The following is a 22,500-nucleotide window of genomic DNA, read 5'->3' on the forward strand; positions in this document are numbered from 1 at the left end:
GCAAATTGCTGTTGATCAGACCAGTATGGTTCATGAGTTTCTCAGCTGTAAAAGTAAATATTGGCTTCTCTGTAGTTAAAATTCCAAATGGATTCTCTTATGTAGTGTGAGAACCAAAGGCTCGTTCAGGTGAACAGGCTGGGATGTTGACTGGTTAAATATCCACCAGTATCTGCAATTTGCTTAGACTCAGACTTGCTGGGGGGTGGGGGGGAAGGCAGGCACAGTATCTGCTTCTAATATAAGTTCCTAACAGTTTAAAAATCAAAATCAAATCACTAAAGTGAAGTTAGTATCACTAAAATTAAATTAATAAAGCATTCAAGTCAGTGAAATTTATATTATATTGATGTAGACAATCAACTTAGTCAAATCATCAGGTTGATAAAGCCTTAAGAACAGGTAAAGGCTGAGACTGGATCTGCAGAGATAGGTGTTCATTTGTTAAATGTTCCAAAAGAATTTGGAAATAGCCAAATAATTTGCCAGTACATTAAAATTTTAGTACTAAAATCAAAATACTCCTTGTCTGAGCAATGGACCCTTTTAGAAGTAATATTTAAAGCTTCTTCTCCAGGTCTACCCTTCTGAGTAGTGGTTAACCTTTTCTCTCAGTAAAGATGTATTCTACTTTCACCTTGAGTCAAATATAATAAAAGTATAACCAAGGCCAGGTACTAGGATCATATGTGCTAATTTCAAATCTTTGAGTGCTTTTTCTTTTTGATGTGGAACACAATATTGTATTTTTTCCTCATAAATAAAATACCATAACCTTTCTGTTTTCATTCTGAGCTGAAAGCGAACATTTGCTTTTTGAAATCTTCATCTTGATGGCAATATCAAGGTGAAACTAATCTAAAACATATTTAAAACAAAATTTATATACTATGTTCCTGTTTAGATTTTTGTCTGCACAAAACTTTTGTTTTTTTCTTTGCTCTGTGATGGGGTTTTAATTTTATTTGGTTTCCAGTAATGAGAGATCTTTTGAAGATTAAAAGAGGAGGAGAAAAGAAGGGTCCAAACTGGTTTCTGTTACGTGCCATTAGAAGCACTTGCTGGGTCTAAGTACGTGTTGAGGTCTAGGTAGGTATATTTTATCTATCACAACTCTTGCTGCTGTGATTTTTAAACTGTCCCGTCACTCTTCATCTGAACTTTTTGGCCTCCTTGAAAACCCAGGGTTAACTTCATGAGAATTTATTGCTATCTCAGACACTTGTAAGCTATGGCTGTATCGTGCCCTGTGCTCAGAGCAGAGGGCTCAGGGGCTCCTGGGCACTGAGCGGCTGCTGGCTGCCCTTGTAGGATGGATGGATGGTTTGGCTCCTGGGCGCTGCCTTTTGCTGGCTTCTTTGCTCCCTGCTACTGTATTTCTTCCACCCTCCTCCCCTCGCCCCCCCCCCCCCCCAAAAAAAAACCCCCCACATGTTATATTAAAAAAAAAAAAAAGACGAAACCTCGGTGTTGGCACGCGGCCGTTAGTAGTGCCTGTTACACGCTTACCTGGATAGTGATTTCTGTAGAAGGCAACCCTCCGTTTGTACAGAAGGAGGCTGTTTCCAGTCCCCTTTAGACCCCCAAAGTTGTTCTCTAGTGACGGCAGGACGTATAAAAACAACGACGTTAGTATCGTGTGTTTACGTTGACGGTAAAAGGTTTATGTCCCTCGTCCCTCGCTGCGGGCACCTCCCCGCCCCCGGGCAGGCGGCCCCGTAATGGCGCCGTGGCTCGGGGCGCGGCCGGGCCCAGCCCGCCGAGGCCGGCCGGGAGCAGCCCCGCTTGCCGCCCGCCCCGGCGCTGGCGGCGGCTCCTCGGCGGCGCGACCCGCTCCCCGGTCGCGGGGGTTGCGGCATCGGGGTGTCTCGGTCGGCGCCTTGCTGGCCGGCATCGCTACAGCCGCGGACTTCACCTGGGCCGTTATGCTGTTGGAGAGCGGTGTTGGTCCTGTTCTAGCTGCAGTGGTGCCTGTACACGAAAAATAAGGAAAGACTGGGAAAGAGATAGCATTAATTAGACTTTCTGATGCAAGTTAAACAAATTAAAAATGCTCCCCTGGGCCCTGGAGAAGCGCTGATGTTTCCAGACTCTTCTGCCCTTTCTAGCTGTCGTAGTTTGTGTAGTGACAACTATCGCTTCTCGCTGTGAATCTTGCCTCATCTCAAGGGCTTGGTAATGAGGAAACCGGGGAATCTACCCAGTTCCTGCTGCTGCTTTTCTCTAAACTAAATGCATATCGGCTACTCTCATGCTCAAAGTTAGGGAGGTGCCTGAATGTTTTCAGGATTAAGGCCTGAGGCTTTGTCTTGCTAATGAAAGATAAGGAATTTTGACATCTAAATCATTAGTAGATATATCTTCTGCTGTTTATTAATAAACAGGCAAGCAAGAATATTGCATCTGTCAGAGAAAAAATAAAATTAAAAATTGTTTACTTTGAGATATTTAGCGTTTTGTAGCCCTGAAGAATAATGTAGCTGGAAGAATGAATAGCAAGTGATAACTGCCTAAGTGGTACCATAAATCACATTTTAGAGGACTGCCAATATGGTCTACAAAATGGATTTATATGGACGAATGAGGAAAAATGTAAAATAAAGGAACACGCGGTGCAAATGGCAGTAATGAAACAGCATCTTTACAGCAGTACATGGTGTAATTTAAATTTGAGTGAACTATAAAATAAAGTTCTGGGAGCAGCAGTGTTCTGTGGTAGTGCGGCACTTCTAGAGACTTTTTACTATTCTAGTCAAAATAAGCCTCCTTTAGGAACCCAAATGTTGGTGTACGTGGGCATCTCCCTCTGCAAGAGGAAGCTGCTCTTGCAGATCGTTTGTGGCTCGTTATTTCCCAAGCGAGGTTTGCGGGAGCGGGGCCTGGCTTCGCTGCGCCCTTGGAGGAGCGTGGCCGGCTTCCCCGATTCCACCCCGCAAACCGGGCGGGTGGAAGGTAGCGTTGAGTCGTGGGGCGTTTCGGACTCCCGGCTCTGTTCACAGCCTCCTCCTGGCGTGACGCGTCTTGGACGTGTCCTTAGACTTCTTTGTGGTTCAGATTCCTCGTAAGCAGCTGGGAAAGGCCGTGGATAACGTGCAGGTTTTTGGGGGAGCCTTAGCGTTGTAATGGTTTCTGACTCTGTCCCGGAGAGGTTTGCAAGTAACTTATAGCAAACTTTAAGACGTAAAGCAGGCTTCACTTAGAGTCATGGGAAGACAAAGCTCTGCAACAATTTTTTTTAAACCATTTTTTTTAACTTTTGAAATCTAATCCCTAAAAAAGGGAGAAGATAAATCAGATTCAATTAGCATCCACACAGCAGAATAATATGTATTTGAATTAAAAAAAAAAGTGTATAAATAACTGAATAGGAAGAAAATAAGAGTTTTGCAGAGCTAAAGGGTCTAGATCTAAGGATTTGGTCTGGACAGCCATTGAGTTATCACTTGTTTCAGGATCAGAATGAAGTTCCCTCGTTGATCCTAGGATTTTGATTTTTGAATGCTGGTTATAGGGCTGACCTCACATAGAATTCAGATGCTTTCTTCAAATATGGTAAAATGTTTCTCTAAATCCTGCCATATTTGGTGGTAGGAAGAGAAACCAGCTCTGGCACCAGGAAAGGCAGTTCTAGAAGTATGAATCAAATGAAAACTGTTTGGTACAGATGCAAGCAGCCACGTGTTCCTTTAAAAGAGGGGGTTGCTCTCTACTACACGCAGTGCTTTTAAAGTTCATGTGGTGAGAATTGCGTAACCATGTACGGAACTGTTTTAAAATGTTTTAAATTACATCCGATGTCCCTGAATTTTAATTGCCTATTCATCGAGATTTAACTTCAGAAGAGCCCTTGCAAGCATATTTAAACAAGCATTTTGTTTAAATATTACACGTGAAAGCTTATGTACGTATGTCTATACTAGATCAAAGGACACATTTGTACAGGATACCTAACCCATGCTCTGTGCAGTCATTTCCTCTACAACTGTAATGAATGTCACGGGGAGGAAATAACCAAGACTTACTACTTTTATTTTGCTACTTTAAGATGTTCTTCCCCTCGGATTGATTAGCAAGTGTTAGAGATGCTCCGTTTTCCGCTCCGCCGTCCGAGGCTCCCGGCAGCGCAGCCGGGCGCAGGGCGGTGCAGACGGCTCCGCGTGCGCTTCCGGACGGGGCACACCGTGGCCAACCCAAGGGCCGCGCCGGGCGCGTCGGTACGTGGGCGATAGCGGGTGCTTTGGAGGAACGTGAAAATAGATCGTTAGACTTAACAGACTACTGGCCGTTCCCAGAATGACAGCTACGCAGCAAAACAAAGAAATGGGCTTTCTATAAGTAATAGTGGTGAGCAAATTCATATATTCATGCAAACAAACTTCAAATATTACGAACAGTACCAATATCAATACAATAAATACAAATAAAATGAACATAAGATTCAGCGCTCTGTAAGTTAGAAATCATTAAAGCTACCTGGTCAACCCAAGTCTAGATTTATATTTAATTCTGTTAGATTAAATATTTTGTAAATAACTGTGTAAAATATACAGTTAAATTCTTAATAAGTATAAAGAATTAGATTTATATTTAACACATTTAATGCAATATCATGTAATGTTTGTTTATGATTATATATTTCACGTTTGATGTTGTCTTAACAAAAAAATTCCCCAATCTGTTAAATAGAACTATTTATACAGAAATGTGCAAAGTAAATCCTGTAATCTCCCTATCATTTTCCTGAGAAAGAGAGATTTGAGTTTGCAATCCATGAGAGTCCAATAGTGAAATTGAGTTCAAGGGTTTGTGATTGCTTAGCCGCTTAGGGTACTGTTTGCCTGTGTATCTTAGATGAGTCGATTCACTCACCTCTCAGTTTTGGTGTATGTAAAATGAAAATAGTAATATTTAAATTACACTTGAAATATGGGCCTTAGTTATTCAGTTTTTGCACAGTGCTTTAAAGTATTACATGAACACTAAGTATGTGGAATTCAAGATTATTTTGAATGAATCCAGAGTTGTAGCTAACAAATGCTTTAAACCTTATGTATTAAGGGGGACTAGGCCAGTTTAGACTTGATGAATCTTAAACTCAGTATGTCTGCAAACTAGTGTACTCTAAATATTGTGGTTGGCTGGTGCATTTTGATATGTATGAGTGAGCTACTGCAGCAGAATAGGAACTTCTGGTTTTATATTATTTTATAAAAGGCTCTTAAATCCATTTAATCACTGTCATTTTCTGATTTATTAATGCTGTACTAACAAACATGTACTACTATTTCTCTCTAGTCTTTGATGCCGCAGCAGAAATCCTATGATAAATCACCTGAAATTCTGCTTGCTTTTAATTTTCTTTAGACTTTATTGTAACTTGAAAGTGTTATTGTGTGTGTGTGTATGTGGGGTAAGGCTGTGGTGTAGTAATGAACATCAGCTGCATAGCTGTTAATACGAGCAAGTCCAGCTGTAATGCTTTAAAATGAAACAAAATTCCTAGAGGAGTGTAACTACAGAGGTCACACGGTGTTCTAGTGAGCAGGCAAGAAATATAGTAGTTAGAAATCGCAAGGCAAAATCTGCGTGTATCCTTAGAATGGTAATCAGGATAGATGCATTCCTGTATTTAAACACAGAATATTTTCTGCCAAAAATGCATGCTGAGGTCATTGACTGTTTTAAAGTTTTTCTCTATTGTCCATTGTAATAGTTTCAAATTTATTCTCAATATTCTGAATACTGAATAATTGTTTTAGTTGCTTGTTCTTTCTTGATAGTGCTTATCTTTAGATTTTGATGCAGTCTTCAGAAGCAGACTCAGATTGTTAAGAGCCCTCATTATTTCATATACTCTTCTCCCCAGAAGAGAGAGAATTTATCAAAGCCTTTTTCATATGCCTTAGCGTGAATTCAAAAAAGCTACCTTGACTATGAAGAGGATGTGCAGGCTCCATGACTCTCCCTCACTCTTGCTACTTCAGAGTTGACGTTTTGTGCGCGGGTTTGAACGTGAAAGTACTGACAGGGACTCAGGGGCCTTGCCCTTAAAGGCCGAGAGATGACCACAGGAATATTTGAGGTACCCGCATTACCTGGTACTTAAAGTCAGTGGCCCCCAAAGTGCATAGAAGGTGGAGAGATGCTTGGTACAGAATGTAGGCGTGCACAGCTATATATCATGAAAAAATGGGGAATCTCTTGTTTACCTTTTGTTTATGTGAGTAATAATACTTAAGCTGGAGAGTCTCCTTAAACGAGTGGCCGAGCCAGTCCGTTGCTCTGTAACTATGAGCAGAGCGGGATATGGGAAATGAGCAAAGCTCCAGAGACTTCACAAGGGGTGAAAATTTGGGGATCCCACTCATCTCAACGTGCATGTGCCACCATTAATGTCTTGTGAGAGTCCTAAAGTTTAGCAAATGTTTTGCTGCTGTCAATTATAGCTAGAAAAATTTTAGTGAACTCTACTAATTTCTAAATATTATCAAACCAGAAGAAGTTTCTGATTTTCATTATATCAGTAAGAGAATTATACTTAATGAGCAAGAGAGTAATTACTAATATCTCTTGTTATCATAATAAATCTGATGAGTACAGATTCATTTGTAGTTTTTGATGTGCAATTCATAGAGTATTTCCTTTCATTTAAAGGAAAAAACTACCTTGTTTCAACTACCCCGTGAAAAAGAAGAAAAACTCTCATCTTACTGCTTATTTCTTGGCATTTGAATATGCTCACTACAAAATATTCCACCAAGTTTGCCTGTGGCTTATTTAAATTTGAAAGAACACATGTGGATAGCTGGGAAACTTCTTTTTTTCCAAACTATTATCCTTTCCTTCCCAATTCGGTAATCCCAAACATAAGTACACTTGCCTGCCTCTAGGTAGCATTGATATGTAATTGCCTTTGACGATTATTTATATTTGGCATTGTCATGAAAAACAAATCTCTGAATTCTATGTTAATTATAATATTCTTCAAATCATTTTCTGAGATCAATATAGAGAAGTTTAGCTACAGTGTCTCTGCACAAATATAATTGTCTATATCAGAATCCTTGAGGAATCACAATAACAATGATTCATTCATAATTCACAATTTTCATTATCTACTTTCTACATTTAGTACATGGTAAAATTTATAGCTTCATTTACATTATGTTGTATGAATAATAGAAGAAATACAGTGAAGACCATGGGAAATGATCTTGTTGCTGCAGATGCACTCTTAAGCAAATCTGCATTACAATATGGTATATTGCCTCCTGCGCTGCAGTTCCTACAGAGCCTGCAGCTGCAACCGGGACACTTCAGATGGTCTTCATTAAATGTAAACTCTTTCATTTTCTGCTTCAAAGCAGCATGATGATGAAACCCTGAATAAATTGCTTTAGGTAAAGGATATAGTTGCAGGCTGAGTTATTCGACTACAGTATATCTTCATTTGAGCTCACTCATAGACAACAATTAGACACAGGAGTGCTTAGATGAGCATCTACAGTTTGTAAGAATATTGTTTTTATGTTCTGAACTAGTTCGCATTTTTAGAAACCAAGAGAAATCTTTTCGATGGTAAATTGAACTACCATAGTGACGCTGACGGAGCATAATAGATCATTGAAGGAAAATAATCTTTAGTGAAATAGAAATATTTAGGGAAGTTTGGTAATATCCCTTAGTGTTTCTCCTCCTCTGTAACACATCAGACTTAATATTTTTTGATCCTGTGGTAAACTTTTGCTGGCATTCAGCAACCTTGCATTGCTTTCTTTTTTCTATTCATGACACAATGTATTCACAAAGGAAAATTATCTTAATTTAAATTTCTTTAATTTGACAGTACACCTGTGATGGTTTCTCTAAGATATGTGGTTTATAGTTTGATATGTTAAGATGGTGTAGTTAGCTTCGTTAAACTAAACACTAAATTCTAACTTTTATTTTAGCTGTTAAATTCAGCCTGTTTCTACCAAAATTACACAAACCCCACAATCTGAGGGAATTAATGATATTCTACTTTTTGAAGCAATAAACGCTAATGCCTTATTATTTAAAAATCATTTTTTAGCGAATAGATCATGGTGCTGTTTTGGGGATGGTAATGCCTAACCTATTACAAAGCAAGTTGTCAAATGATGAAAGCAACAGTTGAAGTTTTTGCAGGGGTTAAGTCTGGGAACTATACAGGACATGGCTTTGAGTAAGTCACATCCTTTAATTCAGTTGATTTAATTCTGGGCACTTTTCTGTGCCGGTACTCAGCTATGTATACTTTAATGAGAGAGACTATGAAAAGAGTATGCAATTTACTGCAAGTAGCACGCTGTTGTGCAAACAAAAATAATGATACTTAAATGGATTGTGGTATGTTTTAGTTTGTGAACTCAATATTTTCTATGCGAAAAAGTGTAGCATGGCTTATTTCTGTAAAAACATTATCTAGGGCAGTATTCAGATTATGTAACCACGATGTCGGTTCATTTCTTTGATACCAGTTTCCCATCTAACCTGATCTCTTTTCTGCGCTGAGTGAAAGCTGTTTGTTCTCAGAAGTCTGAGGTGAGAAACTGCTCTCTGAGTCCTTAGGTACCTCAAATTTTTTATTTCTCCTTCCCGAAAGCATTAATGTTCAAATAGTGCTGTTACCACTGCGATATTGTTGTTCTGCACTGCTGGTTTTGGTTCGTACAAAACACTTGGTTTTCTCTAACTTTGCAGGCATGCGAGAGGCCTCCATGCTTCATCTTTAACGTACTTACACCTGTGTGTTTTATTTTAAATAGTGTATAGTTAACTGGTAAATAAAGTAGGAACCACTTCAGTTCAATGACAAAGAGCCAAAGTACTGAAGAGCTGCTCGCTGTCTGAACAGCTACCGTTCTCAGCACCAAAGGACACAGGGTGCTCAGCAACTCGGCTGTCACCTAATTTAAAGGCTTCACTTAAAAAATCCTATTTTTTCGCTTTTTAAAAATTTGTTTATTATCTATATTTCTTCTGTCCTAAATGTAAGGATGTTCTGCCTCGAATTCCCCAGCCTTTTTTTTTGTTGCTGAAGGAGGAAACTACTTCGCTTCTATTTTATGTAGCTGACAGTTGCTGGAAAAAGTCAGTGGGAGACTAGCCATCCACAAGTGTAAAGCCTAATTTTTCTTATTCATGAAATAGCTGGTTTTAACTCCAAAACCTCATCAAATCTGAAAGTATTGTTCTCTCAATGTTTGATCTCTAGATGCTTTTTGTATGTCTGAAAAATGTCTTTACTAGCGCATCATCAGAATGACACATCTGTAGTGACTTAATGCCCTGGCAGATCTTCAGAGCACTACCACAGCGAGAATGTATTAGTGTAGCATTCGTCAGCATGTCATTACCAGATGATACATTGCTCAGTGTCATGGCACAGGTTTGAAGGAAGCACAGAAGAACTGAGGTTTATATACTTAAAATAGTCTTTATTTCCCCAGTCATGAAGGAAAGATGTTTACCTGTATTTATACTTTTAAAACGTTAACTCAGTTACACATTTCCAATGTGGGCTTGTGCAGCTAAAACTGCAGGAATGAATCTGAGCTGTAGGTTTTGTTAGAAGGTAAAATTCTACAACTAGCAAGTAAGTCGAAGAAAAGATTTTTGGTTTGTTTGGCAATATGAAAATTCGCGTATATCCGAGACCAATGGCCTTGGGAAACCTGTCAAATCGAAGACTATCTGACTGGGTCAGGAGACTGTGCTGCTGCAGATCTGTAATTAGACTGTGGTTTTACTTCTCACCAGTGTATTTTGAGGCAAAGAGAATAAATTAGGAACATGGGCATTATTTTTTCCTTTAGGAGGATGCTGTTAGAGTTTGCCAAAGTCAGTACTTCTCTAGGAAAGCCCAAGCAGTATGTTATCCGCATAAAATTACCCTCAAATCCATTTGCTGACTATTGCTGCAGCTTAATATGAGGAAGAACAGAGTCACCATAATTCAACAGAAAAGCAAAAAGATGACTCATTTTGGATATCCGTAGGCAAGCCAGAGATCTCCCTGCGCATCAGGTAGAAAGTTGTTGCCACTCTCAACATATCTTTATGCTTCCAAGGAGAATTTAGTTGGACTCGCCTGTAAGTGGCGAGCGCGCTCGAGCAGTGGGGAGTAGTGTGGCTCTGTCCCTGCGGCGCCGTTTGCGTGGCGCGGTGTGTTTTAGCTATGCCTTCCCTGTGCGCCGGGGCACTTGGAAATCTCTGGGCTGAATTCAGTTTAAAAAACCAAAGCAGCCTTGCACCTAATCCCGTGATGTCAGCGGCGTTTTGGTTGCTCTCTAGTCGACTGTGTTTACCTGCATCTTTGACAAAGACGTTGTGCCGCAGTCCGTGACCCGTGCAGGTGACTTGGCTCCCGTCCGCTTTACAGAAACTTCTGCTCGCTGCTGGTAATGGTACTGTCACAGGTGCCTTGCGCTTCTCGCCAAATGGGTCATAAATTTGTGCCTTATCATAGTGTTAAAGGCACTGCTCTGAAAGAACTGCCTTGTGGATAAGACTTAAAATCATTAGGGAGCGTGTATCACTCTCGGAAAGATGAAAGGTATTAGCACCTTTCATATCTGGAGTATTTCCAGCTCTGCAATTATCTACAGCACTTTGAAATGAATAACACATTTTTAATGTTCTGACTGAAAAACTGACACACTTCTGAACTCCTGCTGTATTCCAATCCAGAAGTGGCTCCATTTCACTGATGTGTAGAATTATCTTATCTTCCACTTTTGAGGTTCTGAGACTGTTTTGAATTCCTGTGATTGCATAAAATGTTAAGATGTCATATCATATAAAACAGCGATGTCTTTATATTTTTTTTTGTGTGATCTGAGGTCTTATGTCGGCAAAATCTTGCACGAGTGTGATAAAACCATATTAAATTTAGTTAATCATCCTTCTCCCAGCCCATTTACACAAGCTAGGAAACATTTCCTCGTCGAGCAATTACATGCTATTTATAGTTGCAGTCAACATAAGCCTGTTGGCATGCCATATAAGGCTGTACCCCTATATCACTGGAAGATAAAGAAGGTTATTTATTTATTATTATTATTATTACTATGTTTGTACAAAAAAGTTAAATGTAAGATTAGCAAAATTATTTGATGAAACAAAACTAGACTATAATTTTAATTCAGATTACTGGTACGTTTTAGGATCCGGTCAGATATTAAGAAATAGTGAGCTGTCTGCCTTATACAACCTTTTTGCTCTTGGAATGAGATTGTTGCTCCTCTGCACTCTTCTGCTTTAGCTTTTCTTATATATTTTCTCCAAGTGCAGCTAGTTGCTTTATGGTTTGAAAAAATGTATTGGTTTATTCATCTGTTACAGCTATAATAATATTGCCATGGCTGTCCACCTTAGTACTAAATCTGACCACTCTTTCCCCTAGAATAAAGTAATTAAAATAAAAAGTGAATGTGCCACAAACAGAACGGAATTGTGTGCTATAATTCTAAACGTTTAACTGGCACGGTGATCTATATCTTGAACAAGGAGGATTTCATAACTTGGCTGTATTTCACAAGGAACTCTAAATACAATTTTCAGAAGCTTTTTACTCTGCAAATAAAGTTACACCTAGTCCTACTGATAAGAGACTTACAGTATAATTAAATTATTATATTGTTTTAATTTTAAAAAGTGAGCTACCTAGGTGAACTCTATTTCTGTGGCACTAAGAGCATATGTTTGAATGAGACAGGTCTGGGAAAGCTATGTTTCCTGGCACAGCCTGGCTGGTATGCGTTTTGTGTTGCCATTATTACAGTTGTGAGTACTTTTGAACAAAGATGTGAACTTTATTTACCTCTTACCATGACTGGATTTTTTTTTCTTCTTCTTTTTTTTTTTTCCCAAAAAAGAGAGAGACAACACCCCCCCCCCCCATGTTCTTTATTTTATGCCTCTGCAAAATGGTACTGTGATGCATAGACCTTGTATTGTGCCCCTTTCAGGCAGAGGTGTTTGCAAAATTAATAAAAGCTGATCATGATCATACGAAGACTTTAGAATCCTGCATGTTGTTTATATGTTTATTTTTTCCAGTAGTTGATGTTATTACTAAATGCCAAGTTACATGATAAAGTATGTTACTGAAAACAGTTTCCTCTTGGGAGAAGACGATAGAAAAGATGAAATTCTTATCAAATTCAGTAGGATATTGCTGACTTCCTTTTGACTCTCTTGGGATGCTATATTTAGTTTATAGTGAGCTGAAGTAGTAGAGGTAGTTTTTACATAGCATAACTTACTAGTTTATTCTGTGGTGAGGAATGAGTAGCACCTTTGGCAGATTCCCTCTTTGCTTTGTAGACTTGTTCTTTGTTCTGTCATCTCTTCAAGCTATGGCTTATTCTCAGGTAATAAAATATGAATTCATACATTCATAAATAAAGATACAGCTATGAAAAGGCAATTCAATTCGTATTTCTTGTCATATGTTATAGAAATGTTATGTTGAAATCTGTTTTTCATTAGGGTTACAGAATACATACTCCTGTTTCCAAACTTGTGAAGTTTCCAGGAATGTTTTCATTGTCCTTTGTGGTTTGTTTATTTATTCTTGAAAGGGTAATAAAAAAAAATGTTCCTAGGAGCTGTGTTAGCCTGTTGAGCCTTTAGCTAGTCTAGGGAGGAGCGTTGTCCAGCAGAACTTTCACTGATGGGTGTTCGTGCCTCGGGTTTCCACGACTCTTGAAAGACCCTTCTGTGCAGGGGCGGCTGTCACGATCGTTAAGCTGTAGGAGCAGCTACATCTACTCTGGTATTTATGATACATGGTAAATCCTCTGCCATTTTGTTCTTCTGTGAAGAGAATGAATGTTTGTTCTTGCTAAACCTATACTGATCTCAAATAACCTGGCAGCAGTAGAAAGTCTGCTTTTCATAAGCTTACCACAGGCTGTGCAAGAGTCTGCAATGGGATATATGGTCTAATCACTGGGAGGCAGTGTAATTGTGATCATATAGGCATATAATTATGTTTAAAAAAGGCACATCTTGGAAAAGAGTGACAAAAATAGATTCTGCAGTGACAAGACTGCAAGCTTTCTAATAACTCTTACTACCTTTTCCTTAGCTCTTTTTCCTCCAGATGGAAAGAGGAGGGAAACCCCTGCCCCGTCAAGACCTACAGTATGGTGTTTGTCAAGACCTACATTTGCAATAATAATAATAATAATAATAAAAAGCTTCTGTAATGAAATTGTATTTAAATCTACAAACAGTTCCTGAGTTCAAGTAATTCCTTTATTAAATAGAAAACAATAAGCTGACTTAATGTGAACTGTGACTAGAATTTCAATACAGTTGATCCTTATGGGATTTTTTTCTAAGATGTGCATCTAATAGTGCTAAATATGCATTTAAAATCCCAGTCTTTTGGGACTTTTTTTTCACACATTCTTTCAACAGCCAATATGTGCACAGAGTAACATTGCTTTGAAACTCTGAGAAAGTATCGCAACATAACAAATGCATTATTTGTGCTTTGCACAAATTCAGATTAAGTCAAAAACTTTTATTGGTACACACAAAGCTGGTAAAGCTGCTTTGCAAAGCTGGGGGCTAAGTGACTGCACAAAGGCTGCACGAGAGCACTGGCAGGGCTGGGACTGCAGGTGCGCTGCTCTGGATTTGTTCCACGCTCTAACTCTGCCTCATCTTCAAATCTCTTATGTTTTAGTCCTTATTTAATATGCTTTTTCTAACCTGCTTCTGAGGAGGTGTTTTTCAGAACCACTTTCCCCTGCGGGTCATGCACTGCAATGTTTCGTTTCCATAGCTGTGTTAGAAACACAGGTCAAAATTCAGTTGAGAAACTCGTATGGTTTCAAGTTTTTTCTATGTTTTGGGTCTCAGAACCTTTCCAGATGCTCTTTGGCCTGCATTAGCACTATTCCTTTAGCAGAGAGCTATCCTGTGTACCAGAGAGCAAAGGAATCGACCGCCTCCGAGCGGGGCTGTTTGGTGCCTGCCAGAACAGAGACCGCAGGTAGGTGAGTACAGTGGAACGCTATATTTTTTCCCCCTATCTTCACATATTTACTGTCAATGTAGCTCCCTCGGTGAGGGAGACTTGTCTTTCAAGGCCTTAAAGTGGATCAAGCCTACCCAGAGAGTCACTGAACCAAACAGTTCAGTCTGGAAAGTAAGAGCTGGTAGCTTGTAGGGGCTTCTGCAGCAGAACCACAGAGCAGTAAGTGCAGACTGAGCATCGCAGCCACAACTCGCTTCTTAGGGGATCTGAATGCATTTAGCTGAGTTACGTAGAGTTACGTTTCTTTCTGCTATACTAGGAATGGAAGTAATGCCCGACTTAAATATGACCCAAATCTAGTATGTTTGAAGAGCCCATATAGTAAATCAGTTTCTGATAGCATAAAACCAGGGGACACTTAATTTATTTTCTTTTATGCTTTGAAATCATACTGGATTGGCTTCTACTAAAAGGCAGACAGAATTTTCTCTGTAACAGATTGCATGGGTCTAGGCATTCATTTCTAGACCTCAGAGAGGAGCAAGTGCTCCAGAGATATTGATTTGGCAAACAAACTGTATTAGATCTCTGTGACAAGTTAAAGTGGATTTGCAGTGTCGGAGGCAGAGGAGCCCTGGCTTGCTGCAGCTGTCAGTGTCACATCTGCAGCAGGCTTTGGGTGGTAAATGCTGGGGTAACTTCAGAGAGTTGGGGACGTGGCCTTTATCAGCCAATCCACAGCATGTAAAATGTGCAAATCAACATATAGGTGATATTTGGGAGAGAAATCAATTTTATTATCACAGGATCATCTTCTGAAGCATTACTGAGTGTTGTTTCTTAGGGCTGACTGTTTTTGGTGCTTTAAGGAATTTGCAAGATGAGCCCTTTGTGGAAGGGATTTGATTCATGGGCCTGTATTTGACAGAGTTTCTTCAGCCTTTTTTGTGTAGTGTTTTTTTGTTTTTTTTTTTACAGGAAGTAGTAATAGGAACAGTGCTGGCTACCATCTCTGGAAACTGCTGCTTGCATTCCTGGTTAAGTTTTCGGTTCTGATATTAGGTGTTTCTAGGATCCTAAGATCTGTGGAGAAATCTTCTTTAAGATGTCATTCTGCTGTAAGGGGTACAATTGCAAAGAGTACAGATCTTTTAAAATTTACTGATAAGCAATGCAGTGAGAGCTGGTCATGGATGCTTAGCGTTTGAGAATCTAGTTTTGTGCTGATAGGTTTATTGTTGTACCTGTAAAATTATATCCCATCTGTTCCTAAAGCCTTGCTCGTGCAACATGGAAATAGGCAGGTTAAAGTCTCAATTTTTGTGAATTTAAACATTTTTTTCTCTGCTCAGTTTGCTATTCAAATATTTTTGTGATGCCCTTTGCCTTAGAAGAATCATGTTATGTACTTTATGCCTCTGCTCTATTCTAATGAAGCTGAGTGCTATTTCTAATGAAATGCCTGCAGAATAATATGAGTGCACACAATACCTAGACTACGGTTTCTATGAAGCAAATAAGTAGGACAACATTTGAAGCTGAACTGATAAATAGGTTCTGTATTATATCACTGTAATTCAAAAATTGAATATCTTGTATAATCACTAGGAGTAATTCTGGTATTTTCTTATGACATTAAATGAGCTTAAGGCAAATATGCATGTATTTCCAGTGAGATGTATATATTTTGGTTTAATTCTGACTTTAGATCAATAGCATTTTCTTTGAACAGGTTTTGTTGGTAAGATGCAGACAAAATTGCAGCTATTTCAGCAGTGATGTTATATGTGAAATCCATTTTCGATCTTTATAGCAAAGGTTTTGTTAAATGCTTTTCCCTAAACCCCCTCAAATGTTCCTGATTTTCAAGTACTCCCCTGATTGTTCATTCAAAATTATTTCTGTCCTCTTTTCTTCTGTGGTGTCTCATTAAAAACTGAGACTTGAGTAGGATATAAAAGTTTAAAACGCATTTAAAGGTACTTAAATGTACCACTTTCTGTGTCTTTATTCTGCCATTTCAAAAGGTATGTCTAATTTTGCTCTTTTTTCCTTGATTTTTTTTTCCTCCCTTTTTATTATAGTTGTTCCCTCTACATACTAAACCCTTGAGTAGTGCCCTCATATTGCTATTACAGGTTCTCTCATGCTGGTATTATGTATGATCCCATGCTGCAATATATGTATAATGATCAATCATGAAATGATTTTTTTGTTATTAAAATAACCTTTACAAGTTACCTGTGTCCTTTCTTCGTACATGAGATTAGAATTAAAGGCAAGCTGGATGTAAAATAATTGCTACTGCTTGTTATAATGAAAAGATACACTTTTAAATATTGTTTTTTAAGAAGAGTCCAATAAGTGCAAAAACCTAATAAATATAATGTAGAGATGCATTATTCAGGTTCAAACTTGAAATAAAGCAATTGTGAGCAAGCACAGGGGACCCTTCAAAACATATGAAGCTCAAAGTCATCAATGGCTTTGTATGGGTACAGGGAAGACAGGATATATTGCAGGTAGAGACAGTGATGCTGGACCTCATAGCTAGAGTTTAAATGTGTTCACATGTAATCTAAACTGAGTTTTACCATTCAAGAACTACAACAACCTAGTAATTGTTCACCTACTTTAATGAGGTGTCTGATGCCTAAACACAACTGCAGACTCCTGTCCTCCTCAAATTCCTTTTTGTTTCTAGTGTATCACCAGCCACAGTTGTCACCTAGAACTGAACCTTCAGCCCTGTGGCTTAGTATGTAGAAAAGTAACATGGTTTAGCCCATGGTAAGGCAGATTGTTTGTCATCTCCATGGAGAAGAGGGTTAAGTGGCCCTTAGTGTAGCTGCTCTGTCCTTATGTGAGAAAGATGAATAAGACCAAGATGGGCCAGGTGGTGGGATGTGCATGCCTGACCAGGCGGAGGCTGGCAGATCCTGGTATGTTGTCTTTGGAGTGGGTGAACCTCAACCAGGTTGTGTACCTGGCTGGGAGACCTGCTATTTTGGCAGTGTGAGACACACTGTTGTCGCAGCTACATCTGTCTCCCAGTTCAGTTGGGATTCCTTCAGAGTTGCAGTTTGCAGCTGTGATGGTTTGTATGTTGGCTGTGTAGAGCTGTTTGTAGAACTGATGATCTGTAGATGTTTTAATAGTTTTCTTCATTCCCTCAGTCTCAGGATTTTCACTCCCTGTTTTCTAACTTACTGCATTCTTAATTAGTGCTTCTGAGAAATGTCTGACTGCATGCACAGGTCTTAAGACCCCTGTTAAGAAGGATGAGAAGGGACATGATGTCTTTTATGTCTGCATTGTAGAAACACTCCACACTTTGCTTTTCCTGAATGCAACTGGCTTCATACCTGCTTGTTTTTGTAGATACCTTTGTATTTTCCTCTTTCACACACACATGACAAACTCAGCTGTCCTAGGAAGGAGCACCTGGAGAGCTTGAATGCCCTGTATTTGTGCTTTGCATACTGTTCAGAGTCAGGACACTAGGTCTTTTTAGATGCTTGTAAATGATATATCCAGGAAGGGATGACTGTTGATACCCTCATAGTCACTGGATAAGTTGCTGGGGGTCCCTCTACTTATTTCAAAGTGAATTCAAAAGTAATAAAAGCCTTTAATCTGTAAAACATTTATTATATTAGAAGTAAGAATTTAGAAATTGCCTGGAAGCAATTAGCTCATAATCTGTGAATTCTTAGAAATTGGCAATTTTGAAGTGACCACGTTCACAGGCTTTTCTCACTGCTGTACTCTAGAAGGAACAGAAGACCTGTGGCTACTATCTTAAATTTTTAACTCTACTACCTGCAACTGAGAGTGACTTTTTCTGGAAAATTCTCTTCTAACCTCCCTCTATCTTGCAATTAGAGGAAAGAAAGCACTTTAACTGTTGATACTTTTCCTGAGGTGGGAGTAAAGAGAATGTCCTGATGCTGCTGAAAATGTGAAAGATGGAGAATAAAAGAATCCTAGGTTCTATCACCAAGTTCAGAAGTAATAGAAATATTTGTCTAATAAAAGTAACTCAAGAGGAAAGAGGGGTACGTGCCAGGAGTGCTTTACATAAATGCTCCGTACGTTATTGCAGAAAAACTATAGATACGTACACCTCCTAGGAAAGTCCATAATAAGCAGTTAAACTAGATCAATAGACAATTAACGTGAACAAAAGTAAGAGAAAATCTCAGTAACTACCCGGGATGAATGATGGCTCAGTAAGCCTCCAAAGGCAAAGGAAACGGCCAACAGATGAGAAGGATAATTTGCTGTCCAGAAGTGTTATCACGGCATCATTAATGAGACTCATTTCAGAATAAAGAAATGCAGTTACCATTTTGTGGGAGCAGAGGACAGAAATTCATACCCACAGCAACTGAAGACAGTTGGGCAAGCTAAAATCATGATGTTTTCCTTCTGTTTGCAGCAACTGCTTTTTAGTATCTCCTTGAAGAAGCTCTGTTCTAGAGAATGATATGTATATATATATATATATATATATGTATATTTATATATATATGTATATTTATACAAAACACAGTGTTCGTTACTAAGTCTAAATTTTAAGTTTGTAGTAGCAAACTTCTTCCAGCTTCTGAACAGTAGAGAGCTCAAATTCTTAGGAATTTGTTGTTGTTTTGTTTTTCCCTCCCTCCCTTATTTCGGACAGGAGCAGGAAGAGATCCCAACACCTATACGGATTTTTTCCCAGCATTTCAGCCTATCTTCAATACTTTTCCCTCTTTTCAGGGCAGTTTGTGCAACCTTTAATACATGTGGGGTTTTTACATTGAAGTCTTGGTCTCTGGAGAATGAGTGCTCCACAGAATTGAGTGCAAGTGCAGGCTGGCAGTTGAGATTTTTAAGAATACTTATTTTTGTTAGACTTTTGCATGAAGGTGCTGTTCACTGAGGTTCCTGTCTCTTTGTACTTTCGAGGAGAGCACTTCTCTTAGTACTGTTTTTGCATCAGTTGCTCACCTTTACTTACAGATCAGAGAGTAAGACTTTGAATATACTGTATCTGAGCATCCCGTTCCTTTCCCCCAGTGACCAGATTGCGATACTCTAAAGTACAATAATTGACAGATGAGGATGGCTTCTGACAAACGTGCCATTTGCTTGCTTAAGCAGAATGCTTCATCTGGAGGAAATGTGCCCATCCATTTCTTAGTGTATTGCAATCATCTCCATCTTCGTTTTTCTGTAATATGATTTTCTGTTTATTCTATTCTTGATGTATTTATAGAGTGCATATAAAAAGTTCTTTGAGGAACCCGGGTTTGTAGCTCTGCAAGTCTCCCTGCTGACTGCCCAGAGACCACAGTGAAAAGAGTGTGCAGAGGAAGAAGGGAAAGTTCAGGGTCTGTCTTACATTTTCACTGAACGTTTTGTGAAAACCCAAGCACGTGAGCATGTCTAAGCCGTGTTCCTCTTGAATGCGAAAATTTAAACAAGGAGCTGAAGTTCATTTTCTCCGAGTTCCAATTTTTTGCGTTGAAATACGTGTTATGAGCATGCCAGTGTTTATCTAGCTCATGATAAGCTTTAAGCAGTGGTCACCGTACCTACAAAATAAGCTGTGTTGAACTGGCGCAATGGATTAGCCTGTGGCTTTGGCTCAGCTTGCTTCTGTCCTCAGTTCTTAGCCAGGCTATATCTGCAGGTAGAGTGTAATAGTGTGTAAGCCACCAAATGCCATCATTATTTTACCTAATAATTGAGCTTGTCTTAACTTAGAAATAAAAAATATTTAATTGCTATTTGTTGTAGTCTTGAGTAGAGGGGAACTATATTTGCTTTTCTGCAATATCTTACATGCGTGCATGTATACTCGCACATACACATCCTTCAGATTTGTATTTCATTAACTGTCCGGCACTAATTATTCTGTTTTTATCTGAATAACTTACTAGACCTTTCCACTGAAGGAAAGTGGGATCAGTTTGAGCTGTTTTACCTTACAAAACTCATATTTAAAGTAAAGCGTAAGTGGCAGAAATGTGATAACATAAATGAAGAGCTGTATCAAAACCTACAAAAACCCTGAAGTTAGCAAGAACTTCTCTACCTCTGGACGCATACTGTAGCGTGGAGACTTGGCCTTCCCTACGTGGTCGTTAAGTCCAGTTGAGCGAGCAAGGTTTGAAGAGGACAAATCCTGCCGGCGGGAGGAGGCGGGTCCCACGCGTGAGCTGCAGTCTGCAGCCGATGGAGCAATCGTGCTGCCTGTGGATAACCAAGGTTACGTCCTGACTTTCCTAACAAAGCGCCTGAAAGCACTGAGGTATGTAAGCAAATACCTGCAAGGCCCCATCGTTGCAGCAGTTTTAAAATGTGTAAAATAAAGCAGCTTTGTCAGGAAAAACTGCTACTGTAAATACTGTAACCTCTGTGTATATATAGACAGTCACTTTCTGATCCAGTGACTGTTTCAAGTATTTTAGGGCATAAGCTTCCTGAATAATGAATCACTTTTTTGGTGGTTATTATTACAAGCCCCATGTAAGTTTTGGGTAGCATCAGGTTTCTACGCATTTCCAGAGAAAAGAGCAATTGTGGATTAGAGTGTACTTGATCTGTGGAGTTCTTAAAAATAATTTAAAGCAAGCCATATTTATTTCTTGGGAATGAGTAATGTGGCCAAGTGTCTTGTCACTTCTTTCTGCACTGTGTTTGTAGAGTTGTGAAGTTATTTGTATTTTGGAATTTTTCTTGTTTCCTTTCCTGGTTGTGAAGTTTGCGCAGCTGACCATGGCATCGTGATTTCTGTGGCTTGTGCACTATTTCATGTGTTCATTAAAGGATTCATCATTCAGAAAGCTGCATAACAAAAGCCAGCTCCTGCTGCATCACTGCTGTTAGCTCACATTAAGGAGAAAGATTGGTTTGGAATTTTTATTACTTGGGAAAGGGCACTGTGTGCACGACAATTTTAATCAGCTTAGCAATGTGTGGCAAGCTTACTTCTATGTTTAGTGCTGTTAATACACAGTAACCCTCGTGGGTAACTGTGCTTCACTCTTTTGAGATGTGTAAACTGATGTATGCCTTGTACTTACTACACAGTGCTGCTACTTTAATTGGCATCTTTTAATTGTGCCTGACATTTTTGATCTTTAGTTTAGTAAGCAACACTTAACAAGATCTGAAGACTAGGAGCTAAAATAAGTTAAATTCAGACCAGAAGTAGGTGCATAACAGGCAATGAGCCCAATGGCTCCCTTGTCAGAGGGCTCTTCCATCAGTTAAAATGTTGAAATCTGTTAGACTGCTCAGTCGTGTGTTACGAAGCTTTCAGCACCCAGTGTTTTCCAGAGAATCAAGTGTTTGTGCATGATCCTTTTTGTGCAGAAGTAGTTTCCAAACCTTTCCTTGGTTATTTAGAGATGAGGTGGTGTGTAGTTGCATAGGGGATAATTCTGCTGTGTGGACATTTCAGGACATTGTCATGTTTGCAGTCAACATTACAAAAATACATGCTTTCCAGTGTTTTATGCTCCCTGGGGCCTGTTGAATACTTCTCCCACTTGTGGCGGCCCAGCAGTGGAGAACACGAGTAAGGTTCTCCCGAGTCCCCTGCTCAAGCAGCATTGATGCCGAGATGGTGGCTTGCCTTTCAGCAGGGCTGTACGGAGGGAGAGGCATGGTGTTAGCTTTTATAAATATTGTGAAAACTTGATGTAGTATAAACCTAGTGTAAGCTTTCTGTATTGTAGGAGGTAGCAGAAGTGCAGTGAATTTCTGTTCAGTCTTAAAGTACAGCATGTTTTAGAAGAGGTACAAATGGAAGGTGAATGTCTGCAGAATAAAATAGGTCAAGGAGAAATGTAGCTTAGTTGAAATGTTCATTTACTGCTTATTCAGTTGACCTCTGTTAGATGAACTTTTTTAAAAGTATTTCCTTTCTTCATCTCCCTGAAGAGGTGACCATAGCATTTTTTTTTCTTTTTTTGGTCTGCTTTACTTGGCTTTATTCACTCTGCACAAAGAATAAATTGAAGCTATGATGAATAAAAGTCACAAAACAAGGACTGACGAGACAGTAAACTGAGCAGCAGTGATTTTGCCTATTGGAAACGCTCTAATTTAGAGCTGCAGTTGAAGATGTGATAAATAAGATGAATGTTAATAATAATACATTGAAAATCTAACATTTTTCTCGTAAGTATGAGCATTCCAGTGCCAAAACTGAGTTTGTTCTGGACATCTAGCAATTGGCAAACACTTCGGGATTACCTGGGTGTCGGATGAGAAACTCCTTATAAGCAGAGCCCTGGGTATACTATGAGAGAGATGATCAACTTTGGACAGTGAGCAACTGTATTCAAAATCATAGTCTCGAGAGGATAGTGGTGAAACTATATGTAATGAGAAATAGAGAAAAAGCTGTAGAGAAGTAGCAAAGCTGAAGGAGTTTCCTTTTGCTTTGGTATACAGGCCTCTGGGAATCTGGACTGCTTCTAAAG

The sequence above is a fragment of the Rhea pennata genome, chromosome 13 (genome assembly GCF_028389875.1).
Source record: "Rhea pennata isolate bPtePen1 chromosome 13, bPtePen1.pri, whole genome shotgun sequence".
NCBI lineage: Eukaryota > Metazoa > Chordata > Aves > Rheiformes > Rheidae > Rhea > Rhea pennata.